Genomic DNA, 19,398 nt, shown 5'->3' with positions numbered 1-19,398 from the left:
ACCGAGTGGACCCCGATATACCTCTCCGTCACACAGAGTGACATATCCCAGTCTTGATCCATGCTAACTCAACGGACACCTTCAAAGATACCTATAGAGCACCTTTATAGTCACCCAATAACGTTGCGACGTTTGATACACACAAGGCATTCCTCCGGTGTTAGTGATTTACATGATCTCATGGTCATAGGAATGAATACTTGACATGCAGAAAACAACAGCAACAAAATGACACGATCACATGCTACGTTTATAATTTGGGTCTTGTCCATCACATCATTCTCCCAATGATGTGATCCCGTCATCAAGTGACAACACTTGTCAATGGTTTGGAAACCTTAACCATCCTTGGTCAACATGCTAGTCAACTAGATGATTACTAGGGACATAGTTTTGTGTATATATCCACACATGCATTTATGTTTCCATTTAATACAATTATAGCATGGATAATAAACGATTATCTTGAAACAAGAATTATAATAATAACTATTTTATTATTGCCTCTAGGGGCATATTTCCAAAAGTCTCCCACTTGCACTAGAGTCAATAATCTAGTCTCGTATCGCTATGTGATTTACATTGAAATGAATCTAACACCCATACAGTTGTGGTGTTGATCATGCTTCGCTCGTGGAAGAGGTTTAGTCAGCGGATCTGCAACATTCAGATCCGTGTGCACTTTGCAAATACTTACGTCCTCTCCTTCGACATAGTCGCGGATGAGGTTGAAGCGTCGTTTGATGTGTCTGGTCTTCTTGTGAAACCTTGGTTCCTTGGCCAGAGCAATCGCACCAGTGTTGTCACAAAACAGAGTTATTGGATTTAGTGCGCTTGGCAAAACTCCAAGATCTGTCATGAACTGCTTCATCGAGACACCCTCTTTAGCTGCCTCCGAGGCAGCCATGTACTCCGATTCACATGTAGAATCTGCTACGACGCTTTTCTTGGAACTGCACCAGCTTACCGCACCCCCATTGAGAATTAGTACGTATCCGGTTTGTAACTTAGAGTCATCCGGATCAGTGTCAAAGCTTGCATCGACGTAACCCTTTATGATGAGATCTTCGTCACCTCCATAAACGAGAAACATTTCCTTAGTCCTTTTCAGGTACTTCAGAATATTCTTGACCGCTGCCCAGTGTTCCACTCCTGGATCACTTTGAAATCTGCCTGCCATGCTTATGGCCAGGCTGACGTCCGGTCTTGTGCACAACATTGCATACATGATAGACCCTATGGCGGAAGCATAGGGGACGGTACTCATCTTTTCTCTATCTTCTGAAGTTACTAGACACTGAGTCTTACTCAACTTTATACCTTGTAACACAGGCAAGAACCCCTTCTTGGATTGTTCCATTTTGAACTTTTTCAAAACTTTATCAAGGTATGTGCTTTGTGAAAGTCCTATTAGGCGCCTCGATCTATCTCTATAGATCTTAATGCCTAATATGTAAGTAGCTTCTTCTAGTTCTTTCATTGAAAAACTTTTGTTCAAGTAATCCTTTACGCTCTCCAATAACTGCACATTGTTTCCAATCAGCAACATGTCATCCACATATAATATTAGAAACGCTACAAAGCTCCCACTCACTTTCTTGTAAATACAAGCTTCTCCTACAACTTGTATAAACCCAAACACCTTGATCACCTCATCAAAGCGCTTATTCCAACTCCGAGATGTTTGCACCAGTCCATAAATGGATTGCTGGAGCTTACATACTTTGTGAGCATTCTCTGGATCGACAAAACCTTCGGGTTGCATCATATACAACTCTTCCTTAAGAAACCCATTAAGGAACGCCGTTTTGACATCCATCTGCGAGATTTTATAATCGAAAAATGCAGCTATTGCTAACATGATTCAAATGGACTTAAGCATCGCTATGGGTGAGAATGTCTCATCGTAGTAAACTCCTTGAACTTGTGAAAAACCCTTTGCCACAAGTCGAGCTTTATAAACGGTTACATTACCGTCTGCGTCCGTCTTCTTTTTAAAGATCCATTTGTTCTGAATAGCCTTGCGACCTTCAGGTAATACTTCCAAAGTCCACACTTTGTTTTCATACATAGATCCTATCTCGGATTTCATGGCCTCTAACCATCTATTGGAATCTGGGCCCACCATTGCTTCTCCATAATTCACAGGCTCATTGTTGTCTATCAACATGATAGACAAGACATGATTCCCGTACCACTCAGGAGCAGTATGTGCTCTTGTCGACCTGTGAGGTCCGACAGTAACTTGATCCGAAGCTTCATGATCATCATCATTAGCTCCCTCTTCAACTAGTGTTGCCTCAACATAAATTTCTTTCTGCACTACGCCACCATCTTGTTGAAGCAGAGGTTCCACAACCTCATCAAGCTCTACCTTCCTCCCACTCAATTCTTTCGAGAGAAACTCTTTCTCAAGAAATGCTCCGCTCTTAGCGACAAACACTTTGCCCTCGGATCTGAGATGGAAGGTGTACCCAACTGTCTCTTTTGGGTAACCTATGAAGACGCACTTTTCCGCTTGGGTTCCAGCTTTTCAGGCTGAAGCTTTTTGACATGAGCATCGCATCCCCAAACTTTAAGAAATGACAACTTTGGCTTCTCGCCATACCATAGCTCATATGGTGTCATCTCAACGGATTTTGATGGTGCCCTGTTTAAAGTGAATGCAGTAGTCTCTAATGCATAGCCCCAAAACAATAATGGCAAATTGGTAAGAGACATCATAGATCGCACCATATCTAATAAAGCACGATTACGACGTCCGGACACACCATTACGCTGTGGTGTTCCAGGTGGTGTCAACTGTGAAACAATTCCACATTGTCTTAAGTGAGCACCAAAATCATAACTTGGATATTGACCCCCTCGATCAGATCGTCGGAACTTGATCTTCTTGCTACGATGATTTTCAACTTCACTCTGAAATGTTTTGAACTTTTCAAATATTTCAGACTTGTGCTTCATCAAGTAGATATAGCCATATCTACTCAAATTGTCGGTGAAGGTGAGAAAATAACGATATCCGCCGTGCGCCTCCACACTCATTGGTCCGCACACATCAGTATGTATGATTTCCAACAAGTCACTTGCACGCTCCATTGTTCCACAGAACAGAGTCTTAGTCATCTTGCCCATGAGGCATGGTTCGCATGTGTCAAGTGATTCAAAATCAAGTGACTCCAAAAGCCCATCAGCATGGAGTTTCTTCATGCGCTTAACACCAATATGACCTAAGCGGCAGTGCCACAAGAAAGTGGCGCTATCATTGTTAACTCTACATCTTTTGGTCTCAATGTTATGGATATGAGTGTCATCACAATCGAGATTCAATATGAACAAACCCCTCACATTGTATGCATGACCATAAAATATATTACTCATATAAATAGAACAACCATTATTCTTTGACTTAAATGAGTAACTGCCTCGCAATAAACAAGATTCAGATATAATGTTCATGCTTAACACAGGCAATAAATAACAATTATTTAAGTTCATAACTAATCCCGATGGTAACGGAAGTGAGACCGTGCCGACGTCGATCAAATCAACCTTGGAACCATTTCCCACGCGCATCGTCACTTCATCCTTCGCCTACCTTCGTTTATTCCGTAGTTCCTGCTTCGAGTTGCAAATGTGAGCAACAAAACCGGTATCAAATACCCAGGCAGTAATATGAGAGTTGGTTAGGTACACATCAAAATCATGTATATCACATATACCTTGTTTGGCGTTGGCCGCCTTCTTATCGGCCAAATACTTGGGGCAGTTGCGCTTCCAGTGACGAGTCCCCTTGCAATAATAGCACCGAGTTTCCGGCTTAGGTCCAGCCTTGGGTTTCTTTGTCGGAGGGGCAACAGTTTTGCCACTCTTCTTGGAGTTACCCTTCTTGCCTTTGAAGTTTTTCTTGAAACCAATGGTCTTATTGACCATCAACACTTGATGTTCTTTCCGGATTTCTGACTATGCGACTTTCAGCATCACAAACAGCTCACCGGGTGACTTATTCATCCCTTGCATGTTATAGTTCAACACGAAGCTTTTATAGCTAGGCGGCAGTGATTGAAGAATTCTGTCAGTGATAGCTTCTTGCGGGAGTTCAATCCCTAGCTCAGCCAGACGGTTTGAGTACCCACACATTCTGAGCACATGTTCACTGACAGACGAATTTTCCTCCATCTTGCAAGAATAGAACTTATCGGAGGTCTCATACCTCTCGATCCGGGCGTTCTTATCGATGATAAACTTCAACTCCTGGAACATCTCATATGCTCCATGGCGTTCAAAACGTATTTGAAGTCCCGGTTCAAAGCCATACAAGACTGCACATTGAACTAGTGAGTGGTCATCCTTACGCGCTTGCCAAGCGTTCAAAATGTCTTGGCCAGCCATGATGGGTGGTGCATCTCCTAGCACAGCATCAAGGACATAATTCTTTTGGCCAACAGTGAGGATAAGCCTCAGATTACGAGCCCAGTCAACGAAGTTGCTTCCATAAAATTTCAACTTAGCTTTCTCTAGGAACGTAATGAAATTCATGGTTGCTATTGCGCGAGCCATTGATCTACAACATAAAATATTGCAAAGTTTACTTAGACAATGTTCAAGACAATTAGAGTTTAGCTAATCATACTAGAAATAAACTCTCACTCAAATAGACATCCCTCTAGTTATTTGAGTGTGGCATGATCCAAATTCACTAACTCAAGTCCGATCATCACGTGAGTTGAGTATAGTTTCAGTGGTGAACATCTCCATGTTGATCATATCCACCGTATGATTCATGCTCGACCTTTTGGTTCTTGTGTTCCGAGGCCATGTGTGTACATGCTAGGCTCGTCAAGTTTAACCCGAGTGTTCCTTGTGTGCAACTGTTTTGCACCTGTTGTATGTGAACGTTGAGTCTATCACACCCGATCATCACGTGGTGTCTGGAAACGACGAACTGTCGCAACGATGCACAGTCGGGGAGAACACAATTTTATCTTGAAATTTTAGTGAGGGATTGCTACGTCAACAAAAGTACTTCCCTCGCAATGGTGCCAGAGATCCTTCTGTCGTCTCTTGAGCTTGCGTTGGTTTTTCCCTTGAAGAGGAAAGGGTGATGCAGCACAGGAGCAGTAAGTATTTCCCTCAGTTTGAGAACCAAGGTATCAATCCAGTAGGAGAATCTTGTCAAGTCCAGAGTACCTGCGCAAACACAAAAGAGCTTGCACCCAACGCTATAAAGGGGTTGTCAATCCCTTCAAGATTGATTGCAAAGTGAGATCTGAAGGCGGAAAGTGCAACGAAATAAAAGTGTAAGGCTGAAAATATGGTGTGGAGTAGACCCGGGGGCCATAATTTTCACTAGAGGCTTCTCTCAAAATAGCAAGTATTACGGTGGGTGAACAAATTACTGTCGAGCAATTGATAGAACCGCGCAAAGTCATGACGTTATCTAAGGCAATGATCATACATATAGGCATCACGTCCGAAACAAGTAGACCGATACTTTCAGCATCTACTACTATTACTCCACACACCGACCCCTATCCAGCATGCATCTAGTGTATTGAGTTCATGACGAACAGAGTAACGCTTTAATCAAGATGACATGATGTAGAGGGATAATCTCAAACCAATGATGAAAACCCCATCTTTTTACCCTTGATGGCAACAACACGATGCGTGCCTCGCTACCCCTTCCATCATTGGGTGAGGTCACCGCACGGTATGAACCCAAAACCAAGCACTTCTCCCATTGCAAGAATCATAGATCTAGTTGGCCAGACAAAACCCACAACTCGAAGAGAATTACAAGGATATGAAATCATGCATAAGAGAGATCAGAAGAAACTCAAATCAGATTCATACATAATCTGATCATAAATCCACAATTCATCGGATCTCAACAAACACACCGCAAAAGAAGATTACATCGGATAGATCTCCACGAAGATCATGGAGAACTTTGTATTGAAGATCCAAGAGAGAGAAGAAGCCATCTAGCTACTAGCTATGGACCCGTAGGTCTATGGTGAACTACTCACGCATCATCGGAGAGGTCATGGTGTTGATGAAGAAGCCCTCCATGTCTGAATCCCCCCTCGGGCAGGGCACCAGAATGTGCCTCAGATGGGATCTTGCGGAGACAGAAGCTTGCGGCGGCGGAAAAGTACTTTCGATGATGTCCTGATTTTTTATGGAATTTTAGGGAATATATAGGCGCAAAACCTAGGGCAAAGGAGCCTCAGGGAGCCCACAAGCCAGGGGCGCGGCCCCCCTGGCCGCGCCATGAGGGCTTGTGGGGTCCATGGTGGCCCTCTGCCCTGAATCTTCGGCTTCCCGATCTTTTCTGTTCCGAAAAAAAATCTTTTTGGCAGTTTCATTCCGTTTGGACTCCGTTCAAAATCCTCGTGTGAAAGGGGTCAAAAACATGGAAAAAACAGGAACTAACACTTGGCACTGAGTTAATAAGTTAGTCCCAAAAAATATATAAAAGGCATGCAAAACATCCAAAGTTTGACAAGATAATAGCATGAAACCATCAAAATTATAGATACGTTGGAGACGTATCAGGGATCACCTTATAATGCTACCGTCCTTCTAAGCAAGATAAGGTGCATAAAAGGATTAACATCACATGAAAATCATAAATGACATGATATGGCCATGATCTTGTGCTTCTTGATCTCCATCAGCAAAGCACCGACATGATCTTCATCGTCACCGGTGCCACACCATGATCTCCATCATCATGATATCCATCATCGTGACGCCATCGAGGTTGTCGTGCTGTCTATGCTATTACTACTAAAGCTACAACCTAGCAATATAGTAAACGCATCTGGAGGCACAAATGTTAGTTTAAAGACAACCCTATGGCTCCTGCCGGTTGCCGTAGCATCGACGTGCAAGTCGATATTTAACTATTACAACATGATCATCTCATACATCCAATATATCACATCATGTATTTGGCCATATCACATCACATGCATACCGTGCAAAAACAAGTTACACGTCCTCTCATTTGTTGTTGCATGTTTTACGTGGCTGCTATGGGTATCTAGTATGATCGCATCTTACTTATGAAAAGCCACAACGGTGATATGCAAATTGCTATTTAACCTTCTCCAAGGACGGCCTCGGTCAAATCCGATTCAACTAAAGTTGAAGAACCAGACACCAGCCAGTCATCTTTATGCAACAAGTTGCATGTTAGTCGATGAAACTGGTCTCTCGTAAGCGTACGAGTAAGGTTGGTCTGGGCCGCTTCAATCCAACAATACCGCCGAATCAAGAAAAGACCAAGGAGGGCAGCAAATTGAACATCAACGCCCACAAACTCTTTTGTGTTCTACTCGAGATATCATCTATGCATGAACCTAGCTCTGATACCACTGTTGGGGAACGTTGCATGGGAAACAAAAAAATTCTACGCACATGCAGACCTATCATGGCGATGATCATCTACGAGAGGGAGATCGGATCTACATACCCTTGTAGATCGCTAAGCGAGAAGCGTTAAGAAACGCGGTTGATGTAGTGGAACGTCTTCGCGATCCAAATCGCCGCCGTCCCACGATCCGTCCCCATCTAGTACCAAACGGACGACACCTCCGAGTTCAGCACACATACAACTCGATGACGATCATCGCCTTCTTGATCCAGCAAGAGAGACAGGGAAGTAGATGAGTTCTCCGGCAACATGACGGCGCCGATGGTGCTGATGATCTTATTCCTGCAGGGCTTCGCCTAAGCACCACAGAAATCCGATCTAGAGGAAAAACTACAAAGTAGAGGTTTAGGGTTGCACGTGGCAAAGTTGTATCTCAAAAACCCTAAAACCTCTAGTATATATAGGAGGAACCAAGGGGTGGGGCTTGCCTCCTACTCCAAGTAGGAGGGCTTTGACCGAGGGAGAGGAGGGATCCTCCTCCAATTCGGTTTGGAGGGAGGAGTCCCTTCCTTCCTTCCCATATGCTCTTTTTTTCCTTTTGACTTTGTTTTTTCTCCTTGGCCGAAATAGCCCTATTAGGCTGGCTTCATCAGCCCACTAAGGGCTAGTGTGCCACCCATGGGCCTATTAGGTTCTCTCTCGGGTGGGTGGTCCCTCCCGGTAAAACCCCGGAACACATTCGTCACTCCTCGTACACTGCTGGCAATGCCCGAAATCTTTTCGGAAGCCAAATACAACAATCCTATATATCAATCTTCGTCTCCCGACCAGTCCGGAAACCCTCGTGACGTACGGGATCTCATCCGGGAATCTGAACAAAACTTCGGTCACCAACACCTATAACTCAACTATACCGAAACACCACCGAACCTTAAGTTTGCAGACCCTGCAGGTTCGAGTACTATGCAGACATGACCTGAGACACTCCTCGGTCAATATCCAATAGCGGGACCTGAATGTCCATATTGGATCCTACATATTCCACGAACATCTTATCGGTTGAATATCTATGTCAAGGATTCATATAATCCTGTATAGCATTCACTTTGTCCTTCGGTATGTTACTTGCCCGAGATTTAATCGTCGGTATCTCTATACCTATTTCAATCTCGTTACCCGTAATTCTCTTTACTCATTCCGTAATACAAGATCATGTGACTAACTCTTTAGTCACATTGCTTGCAAGGCTTGTATGTGATGTTGTACTACCGAGTGGGCCCCGAGATACCTCTCCGTCACACGGAGTGACAAATCGCAGTCTCGATCCATGCTAACTCAACGGACACCTTCGGAGATACCTGTAGAGCACCTTTATAGTCACCCAATAACGTTGCGATGTTTTATACGCACAAGGCATTCCTCCGGTGTCAGTGAGTTACATGATCTCATGGTAATAGGAATGAATACTTGACATGCAGAAATCAATAGCAAGAAAATGACACGATCACATGCTACGTTTATAGTTTGGGTCTTGTCCATCACATCATTCTCCCAATGATGTGATCTCATCATCAAGTGACAACGCTTGTCTATGGTTAGGAAACCTTAACCATCCTTGATCAACATGCTAGTCAACTAGAGGCTTAATAGGGACATAGTTTTGTCTATATATCCACACATGCATTTTTGTTTCCATTTAATACAATTATTGCACGGATAATAAATGATTATCTTGAAATAGGAAATATAATAACAACTATTTTATTATTGCCTCTAGGGCATATTTCCAACAGGTGGTGGTGGAGCAAGTCCAGCACGGCTTCACCAAGCACTACTAGAACGAGGACGGAGGAACAACAAAGCAATATGAGAGAGGGATGCGCGCCAAGTGGCTGGTGTGTGTTCTTGGGGCACCCCTCCCCTTTATATATGTAGATGGAGGGGTGTGGTGGCCAGCCCTTTAAGCCCTATAGGGTTGGCGCGCCAAGGGGGAGGAGTTGTAATCCTAGTCCAACTCCCTCATTTTCATACACATGCGGACTTTCCACCTCTCTGAGCCACATAGGTCTCGAGTGACTTGTACGCCCAGTCCAGTAAGGCCATGACACCTCCCCTCATCCCATGTTGGCCTTTGGGATGTGGTGGAACCCTCGGTGGACTTCCGGAGTTCTCTAGAAGTTTCTGGAACCTTGTGGAAGCTTTCACGTACAATGCCGAAAAAATTGAAATTTTTTCGAGGACCTCGAAAACAACTTTCCATATATAAATATTTACCTCGGGACCATTTCGGAGATCCTCGTCATGTTCGGGATCTCATCCGGGACTCCGAACAATATTCACTCACCAACATACATAACACAATAATATTATATCGTCATCGAACGTTAAGCGTGTGGACCTTATAGGTTCAAGAATCATGTAGACATGACCAAGACCCCTCTCCGGTAAGTAACCAATAGCGGGACATGAATGCTCATATTTGTTCCTACATATTACACGAAGATCTTCATCGATCGAACCATGATGACAAGGATTCAATCAATTCTATATGCAGTTTCCTTTGTCTATCGGTATGTTACTTGTCCAAGATTCGATTGTCGGCATCTCATACCTATTTCAATCTTGTTACCAGGAAGTCTCTTTACACGTTCTGTAATACAAGATTCCGTGACTAACTGATACGTCCCAAACGTATCTATAATTTATGCTTGTTCCATGATCTTTTGCGTGACACTGTTATATGTTTTGCTACATTTTAATATCATTTTACATATATTTGGACTAACCTACTAACTCAGTGCACCCAGTGCCAGCTTCTGTTTGTTGATGTCTTTTTTTGCAGGGGCTTTTACCCAATTTTCCGAAGCCCGAAAAAATCCAGAAAAATATATAAAAAAATTAGCGAACCAGAAGCTTCGAGATCACCGAAGGAGGGCCAGAGGGGGGCCAGGGTCCTCTCAGGCGGCCTGTTGGCGCGGCCAGGCCCCAGGCCGCGCTAGGAGGTCGCCTGGGTGGGCCCCACCTCCTCCGGTGCCCTCCTTTGGCCTATATTTAGTGTTCTGTGAGGAAACCCTCATAGACTATCTGGAATCGCGAATTTCTCCATCGTTCCGCCGCCGCAACACTTCTGAGATCGGGAGCATCAGGAGACCTCTTCCCGGCACCCTGCCGGAGGGAGAATTGACCTTCGGGAGCTTCTCCACCGCCATAGACGCCTCCCGGATGTGCCGTGAGTAGTTTCCCTTGGACCGTGAGTCCATGACCAGTAGCTATGTGATGTCTTCTCTCCAATCTTGTGCTTCAATGGTTAGTCCGTGTGAGCTGCCCTACATGATCAAGGCATTTGTGTAATTCTCTTGCCATTGCTATGCTCGGTTTGTTGGGATCCGATGGATTATGAGATTATGTTCAGATTGTTATGAGTTATATATTTGATTATCCTTTTATATTATGTTCCTTAGTGATTCTTGCATGTTATCCGTTGCTTTATATTGCTTTGGCCAAGTAGTAGATCGTAACTCCAAGAGGGAGCGTTATGCATGATTGTGGGTTCGGGCCCCTCGATGTCTAGCTTGAGTGACAGAAACATGAGACTAGGGGATGTGCTTGTTGCCACCAGGGAGAAAACAACGGTGCTTGTGACCAAGGTTGCAAGGATTGCTTACCTTACGCATAGTTTGTTAATGCAGTTGCCGTTGCTTTGAGTTTACACTTCGGGTGGGGCTCGCAACTTAATACCAGAGAGATGTTCTGGATATATATCTGAAGGTGGATGATTAGTAAGTAGATGCTGATGAATAAACGGTCTACTCGTCTTGACGTATTGCCCATTACTATTGAACCTATAACTATCAAGGAGCATAATTAGCATTGCGGTGCGATCATAATTCTGTCAATTGCCCAACTGTTATTTGTTTACCCTAGCATAATTGTTTATCGTCTTTTGGGAGAGAGACATCACTAGTGAACATCATGTGATTCCGGTCCATATCACCATCATTGCTTACAACTCCACTATTTACCGCTTTCCTTACTTTTCCATTGCAATCACTATTACCTTCCTGCTTGTGTTTTGATCCTTTGCAAACTACAAGGTCGGAGAGATTGACAACCTCTCTGTACTCGTTGGGAGCAAAGTTATTTGTTGTGTGTGCAGGTCCACGTCTTCTACTAGCGCCAGGGTGGAAGACACCTACTTGTTGAACCTAGGAGTCCTCGTGGTTCGATAAACCTTACAGTCTCCGTGTAAGGGAAATTTGCTGCTGACTACATCTCCACCTTCCACTTGGGGTCCAACGAGGGACGAGAAGCATATACATCACCTCGACATCACTAACTCCTTAGTCACATTGCTTGCAAGCTTCTTGTGATGTTGTATTACCGAGAGGGCGTAGAGATACCTCTCCATCATACGGAATGGTAAATCCCAATCTCGATCCATGCTAACCCAACAAACAGCCTCGAAGATACTTGTAGAGCACTTTTATGATCACCCAGTTACGAAGTGACATTTTATACACACAAGGCATTCCTTTGGTGTGAGGAAGTTGTTTGATCTCTTCGTCTTGGGAACAGATACTTGACATGAAGAAAGCAGTAGCAATAAACTAAGTGATATGAGCAAATGCTATGCTTACGGTTGGGTCTTGTCCATCACATCATTCTCCTAATGATGTGATCCTGTTATCAAATGACAACTCATGTCTATGATTAGGAAACCTTAACCATCTTTGATCAACAAGCTAGTCTAGTAGAGGATCACTAGGGACCCAACGTTGTTTATATATCCATACACGTATTTAACTTTCCGATCGATACAAATTTTACATCGATAATAAATGATTATCATGAACAAGGAAATATGATAATAACCCTTTTATTATTGCCTCTAGGACATATTTCTAACAGTCTCTCACTTGCACCAGAGTCAATAATCTAGTTTACATCGCCATGTGGTTCACACCCAATGAGTTCTGGGGTTTGATTATGTTTTGCTTGTGAGAGAGGTTTTAGTCGACGGGTCTACAACATTTAGATCAGTGTGTACTTTGAAAATTCTTGTATCGTAATGTAGATGCTGCTATCACGCTACACTTGGAGGTATTCCAAATGATAGCTCCACTATAAGTATCCGGTTTGCTACCGAGAGTCATCCGGATTGGTGTTAAAGCTTGCACCGACTTAACCCTTTACGACAAACTCTTTATCACCTCCATAACCGAGAAACATTTCTTTGGTCCTCTTTAGGTACCTAAGGATAATTTTGACCGTTTTTCAATGATCCACTCCTGGGTCACTCTTGTACCCCCTTGCCAGATTCATGGTAATGCACACATCATGTGAGTTACACAACATGGCATACATTATAGAGCCTGTGGCTGAGGCATAGGGGATGCCCTTCATCCTTTCTCTTTCTTCTGCCACGGTCGATCTTTGATTCTTACTCAACTTCGCACCTTACAATACATGCAAAAATATGCAATCCCTAACTTACAAAGAGAGCGGACAAAGTAGCAACACAAATCACGAATCACAGGTACGCATCAACATAGATACATACATAAACCAATCACCCGGTCATGAATGCAGATCACAGAAGAGAGGATGTGAGGGATGAGATTACCTTACTGCTTGGAGCAGCCGTGGACAAAGATGAGGAGGATTAGTAGCAGAAATCTTGGCCTGGAGGATGGTGCCCTCGACGAGATCGAGACGGGGGCACCTGCTGCTCCTTCTTGTTACCGGGGGAGGGTAGGCGAGCGGGAGGAGGGGAGGCGGCAAGGTCGGGGACGGAGGCGAACCGCGGCCATATGGGAAGAGGAGACGTCGCACATCTGCTATGTCCAAGATCCTGTCAAGCACTGCATCCTCGCGCGCGTCGCCTCGGGTCGATCCCCTCCAACGTTGGATCACTGGCCAACCTCGCTTCAGATTGATCACACCCCTGCCGGAATCTCTCGCGAGGCTCGCCTAGATGGAGTAAGACCGCCCCGCTCCTTCCCACCTGCTGGCGTCAGGGGCGGAGGGGCTAGAGGTGTGAAGTGGCAGCCGACGTCGGGGGTGAAGGGGCGGCGTGAAGGAGCAGTCGGCGTCAGGGGCAAAGGGGCTCGCGACGGGCCTGGGCGACGGGTGCCACCGGGCCAGCGATGTTAAGGGACAACATTGCTGAGCGGCGGGTGCAGGAGCGCCGAGCGGCTCGGGACGTGAAGAGGAGGCGGGTCTCGGAGCGGTTTGCGGGATGGCGACGTGCGGGGTGAGAGGAAGCACGGGTGGGGGAGGGGTTAGCATTTCGTTAACGAAAACAACTGCGTTAACAACATATTAAAACCATTGATTAGGTGATTAGAGGGTCTAGATTTATAGTTGAATCTGTCCTTTTTTTTAGTGGCAATAGATGTCTAACTAGAATATTTCATGTAAAATATTAACACTTTTTGAATACGTGGTCAATATTTTTTTGTACACATTTAATATTTTTTAAATTCTTGGTTATCATTTTTCAAAACTACAAGATTAAATTTTCTTTCAACATTTTTTCCATACACATTTAGATTAAATTTTCTTTCAAGATTAAATTTTCATCATTTTTCAAAAAATTCATTAACATGTTTCAAATACTTGTTTACATTTTTAAAATACTTGATTAATATTTTTAAATACATGATCTACATTTCAGTTTTCACACCCATTTTATACTTTTTGTATACATTTTCCGTATTCATATGAAATACTTTTTATACATGCAACCTTTTTCAAATGCTTATACAATATTTTATTGAAAGTGTTTTTTTAATATATTTATTTCGACTATTTCAAAGTGTAGACAAAAGTGAAATATGAAAGCAAAAATATTAGCCGAAAAGAAAACAAGGTCGTGGCCTCCCGCGCCCCTCACGAGCCTTCCAGCGATTGCTCCTTCGCGCCGCCACTTGGCGCGTTTCCAGCCGTAGCCACGTCTCGTGCTCTAAGCATTCCCTTCGGATTTTTTATATATATTTCCGCACGCTTTTTCGCCTTTTTTGAGTGTTTTTCCGTTTTTTTGTGTTATGGTTTTTCACCGGTCTTTCGTAGCTTTTGGACGAAAAAAATTCCTTTTTTTCGTGGAAAAGCGCGTTTTCTTTTTTTACGCGAAAAAACTCATTTTCTGTTTTTTTTGCGAGAGGCAGGGTTTTGCTTCAGCAAAAGGCACGGTTTTGTCTTCGCGGGAGGGACAGCCGTGCCTCTCGAAAAGGAAAAAAACGTGTTTTCATTTTTTTGTCAGAGGCATGGTTTGGCCTTCGCGAGAGGCACGTCCGTGCCTTTCGGAATGAAAAAAATGTGTTTTCTGTGTTTTTACGAGAAGCACGGTTTTGCTTCCGGGAAAGGCACGGTTTTTGCCTTCGCAAGAGGCACGCCCGTGCCTCTCCCGAACGGGACAAACACGTTTTCTGTTTTTTTTGCGAGAGACACGGTTTTGCTTCCACGAAAGGCGGGCAAAACGCGTTTTTTGCTCTCTTTTTTTTTTCTGTGAGAGGCACGGTTTTGCTTCCGCGAGAGGTATGGTTTTGCCTTCGCGAGAGGCACGCCTCTCGGAAAAGGAAAAAATCGCGTTTTCTGTTTTTTTCTATCGCGTGAGGCACGATTTTTTCGTCCGGTTTTTTTTATGAATAAAAAGTTTGTCAAAATCTATCAACATGGGATCTACTTTTGAAGATCTCGACGCGAGAAAGCCAACGGTGAAAACGGATCGAGATTTGAACGCACTGTTTAAGAGATAAAACGTTTTGAAAATACGGATCTACGAGAAAAGAAAAAGCTCCCAAGTTACGACAAATGACACGCTTGCAGTACACCACTTGTCATAACCTGTGAAGCTGGAAGTAATCGTTGGAAGGTGTATTCGCTAACAAGTAATTTCGCCTATTTGATGTCTTAAGCGCTCGTTAAGGTTTCTTTGCAAACGGTACACACCCGCCCTTCTGTCCATCGACCTAAATAGGGTGGCCCATAAAGCTGGTTTCTCCTTTCTGTTTTTTTCTCTCACGGCCTTTGTACTGTTTATTTCTGGGTCTACTCGTTTTTTCTTTTTCCTTTTCTATATTTTGATTTTCTACTTAACGATTTTATTTTCCAATTTGATGAACGTTTTTCAAATTTCTGAACATTTTTAGAAATTCTATGAATTGTTTTTCTAAAGTGATGAGCTTTCTGAAATTTGTGATATTTTTTCAAAACTGACAACATTTCTAAAATTTGGTTAACTATTATACAAATATTATATTAAATATAACTATTGAACTTTCTTTATACCAATGGACCTTTTTCATATTTGTGAACTTATTTTGAAATAGATTAATATTTGTAAAATCTATTTTTTCCAAATTTTTAGTTGTTTTTCTTAATTTATGAACATTTTTAAAATCTACGATTTGTTTTGAAATTTATGAACTTATTATATAAATTGATAAATGTTTTCCTAATTAATGAATATTTTGTGATTTTTTCTTGAAAAGTTATTGGTCAGATGGTGAATGGTCAAATGTTCCATAATCGAAGGGATACCGGTTATCTAGTTAACCCAACCTATGTTGTCATCAAATTGGACTTGTGAGCGAGTGATGTAGGAAGCGATCGAGCGAGGGACGTTGTGTTCGTGTGTATTTGGACCGGCTCACTTGAGGAGGCGCATGAGCCATAGTTGGCCAACCTCGCACTTAAGGCGCTAAAGAACGGGTCTTTAGAAAAAGCGGGACATAGGGGGAGCTCCTAATGAGCGCTTTCGACGCCAACTTGTCGTTCCGACACGCACACAGCCACGGTCTTGGGCCAGACCAAAACGGAGGCACGTCCCAAAAAAAGTAGCGTGCTTGAGAAGAATCGAGCGACCTAGTTATCCTTGTTACAAGGCGCTAACCACTCGTCCACTTAGCGAGGTCTTTTAGGTTACATCATTTTTCAATTCCTATTTTTTTCTTCCTTATATTATGATTGTTTTCCAAATTCGTGAACTCTTTTCAAAGTGATTAGCTTTTTTAAATTCCGATGATTTTTTTTTCAAAATTGATAAAACTTAATAAATACTTCATCAAATTTGAAAAAAGTTCATAGCTTAGAAAATAAATTTATTGGATTTGGAAAAAGTTCATCTATTTTTAAAAAATTCATCAAACTTAATTTTTTTAATTGAAATTGAAAAGAAAATCATCACAGTTGAAAAATAAGTTCACCAGATTATTAAAAATAGTTTAGCAAATTTGGAAAAGGTTTGCCGAATTTGCAAAAAGTTCATCAAATTAGAATAATCTCTATCAAAATTAAAAGATGGTCATAAATTTTAAAAAACTTCATTGTATTTTAAAAATGTTAATTGAGTTTTAAAGAAAATCATCAAATCTGAAAAAAGTTCATCAAAATTGGAAAAAAGTTCATAAAACTCGAAAAAAAGTTCATCAGATTATAAGAATAGCTTAGCAAATTTGAGAAAGTTTCATGGAATTTGAAAAGAGTTCATCAAAGTAGAAAAAACTCCATCCAATATGAAAAAAGTTCATCAAAATTGGAAAAAAATTCATATATTTTTTTTTAAAAGTCTGTGAGATTATAAGAATAGTTTCGCAAATTTGAGAATGTTTCACGGAATTTGAAAAAATTCATCAAAGTAGAAAAAACTCCATCCAATGTGAAAAAAGTTCATTATTTTTTATAGAAGCACAAAAATGGAGAATAATCGATTTTTAGAAAATGAGTTTAATAAAAAGAAAAAAATTCCATGTCGGAAACGACCACAAACAGGAAAAAATGGAGGATTCTCATGACAAACGAGAACATAGGGCACCCGAGAGAGACAGGAGGACGCGTGACTCGGTCAACTTGAAGGCTAGCCAATTAACGTTATTTTTTCTAGATTTAATCCTTTAAATATGTTGTTGATATTTTATTGTTTTCAGTATTGTTCACACACGAGCATGACACATTCATGGGGGTGAGGGGGTGGAGGGGCTAGACCCCCCAACGATCGTGTCGCACCTTAATAGCGGTGCGTTGTCGCTAATCTTATGGGCTACGCAAGCGTGCGCTTGCTTCCCTCTCCCCGTGTGATTTGTGCTTCCCATAGCCAGCGAGGGCCCATGCAATGGTGATTACTCCCTCCGTTCCTAAATATAAGTCTTTTAAGATATTTCATTAGGAGTCTACATACGAAGCAAAATGAGTGAATCTACACTCTAAAGTATGTCTATATACATCCGTATGTAGTTCATTAATGAAACCTCTTTAAAAACTTATATTTAGAAACGGAGGGAGTAGTTGATTGCACTCTAAAGGCCCAAATCCCAAACAAATAAAAAAGAAATGCAGCCCACCATGAAGGCGAAGGGGCCAGGCTATGAAGCTGTAACCGCGGGGAGCTCCTACTCGGCGCTCTAAGCGTCGCTTGGCGATCCTAGCACTCGCACGGGGCGCTTAGCGGGCCGGCCCAATGACCTGCTCCACGGGAACGTGAAGAAGAAAAAAACTTAGCAATACTAAAAGAATAAGAAAGGGGATCTTCTTTCAATTTTATTACTTCTTTTGCCCTTTCTCTTTTTTTTTCGTTTTTCATTTTCGGCCTTTTCAAAAAAACTTAGCAATACTTAACACATCCCGCTTGTGGGGCATGGTGGTTGCACCATGTAATTTGCTCAGGTTGCTCGCGTGTTTGAATCATGTTTAAGTAGGTTTATTTTTTATCGGATTAAAAATAGAAAAAACCAAGATGGGTCAGCCGAGCAAACGTGTGTGAAGACGCCGGTTTGCAAAAAATGCCTATAACCGGCGCCCGAATAGGATTTGCCCGGTTCAGGCCTCCTCTAATCCCTTGGATTCTAACTTGCTAAAAAGAACTTCTCCAGCGATCGCGTCGGCCGTCTACTTAGATCTTCTATCTATTCTATCCACCGAGAAGGGAAGGCGACAGAAATGTGTCATTGCGTTGATCCAACAACTCATTCTGTCTAGCTGGCTGCATGGATGAGCTAGCGGACGAGGAAACAAGGTTCAATTTTTATTTCCAGCATTAGATTTGGTTGTGTCTTTCAAACCATGAAAGGTGTGATACTAGAAATAGAGATATTAACACCTTGCGCACATGATTTGATCCTGAATTCCCAATATCGCGGCCGCTTGTGACGATGAGCCACATTGATGTTGTATCTTTTCTCCATCCAAACTCAAGCAAGCAGTGATGCTGTGATTGCCGCTTCTGTTGACGGCAGTATTTCTTTTCTCTGGGTGTAACCATTGTATCAATATATACTTTTTAACATCAACATATTATTGATATGGCCTAATACGGTGATCTTTAATGCCTTAGTTAGTAGTAATTCTGAAGTTGTGGTTACACGTGTTGTTGGTGATGGATACATATCTGATCTCTAATATACTTACTATCTTTTATCCCTGTTTAATTGTACTTCTCTACACAACAAATAAATCAAAAGAATAGAACATATTGCTATTTTCAAGCCATCTGCTTCTAGCTCAAACTCTTTCTACTGAAAATACAAATTCAACTTGCTAATCCTATGACCATATAGGTAATCATAGAGCTAATTTACATTGACAATTTTAACACATGTCTTATTCTCCTATACATTAATTAATACTTGTGCAATTATTGCAAAATATAGATTTACATTTTATGTGAGATGGTATCACATATTATTATGTGTGTGACATGTATATCTTTTTTGGGTAAAAAAGATAGTTATCTCTTCCGCCCCCTATGTTCAAATCCTGGCTACGTCCCCGTGTGTACCTCCAACGCCTAGGGTGATGCATTACAGCTCACGTCGAAGGAGACACATCCAGAAACGCGGTACGCAAGAAATCCGATGGGTGTTTTCAAGAACACGAAATCCCACTCGCCCGAGAGGGACCCCGCCAGGGCGTGCAGCGGCTATGGGCTGCCCTAGGTCGATCTGATCGCCCCTAGAGCCTCATGGATCGATGCCCTCCTGACAAAGAACGAACGAAGCACAAGGAAGAAGAATAACAAG

This window comes from Hordeum vulgare, chromosome 2H (assembly GCF_904849725.1).
Source record: "Hordeum vulgare subsp. vulgare chromosome 2H, MorexV3_pseudomolecules_assembly, whole genome shotgun sequence".
Classification (NCBI taxonomy): Eukaryota; Viridiplantae; Streptophyta; class Magnoliopsida; order Poales; family Poaceae; genus Hordeum; species Hordeum vulgare.
The sequence above is the reverse complement of the archived record's forward strand: the minus strand, read 5'-3'. Positions refer to the sequence as shown.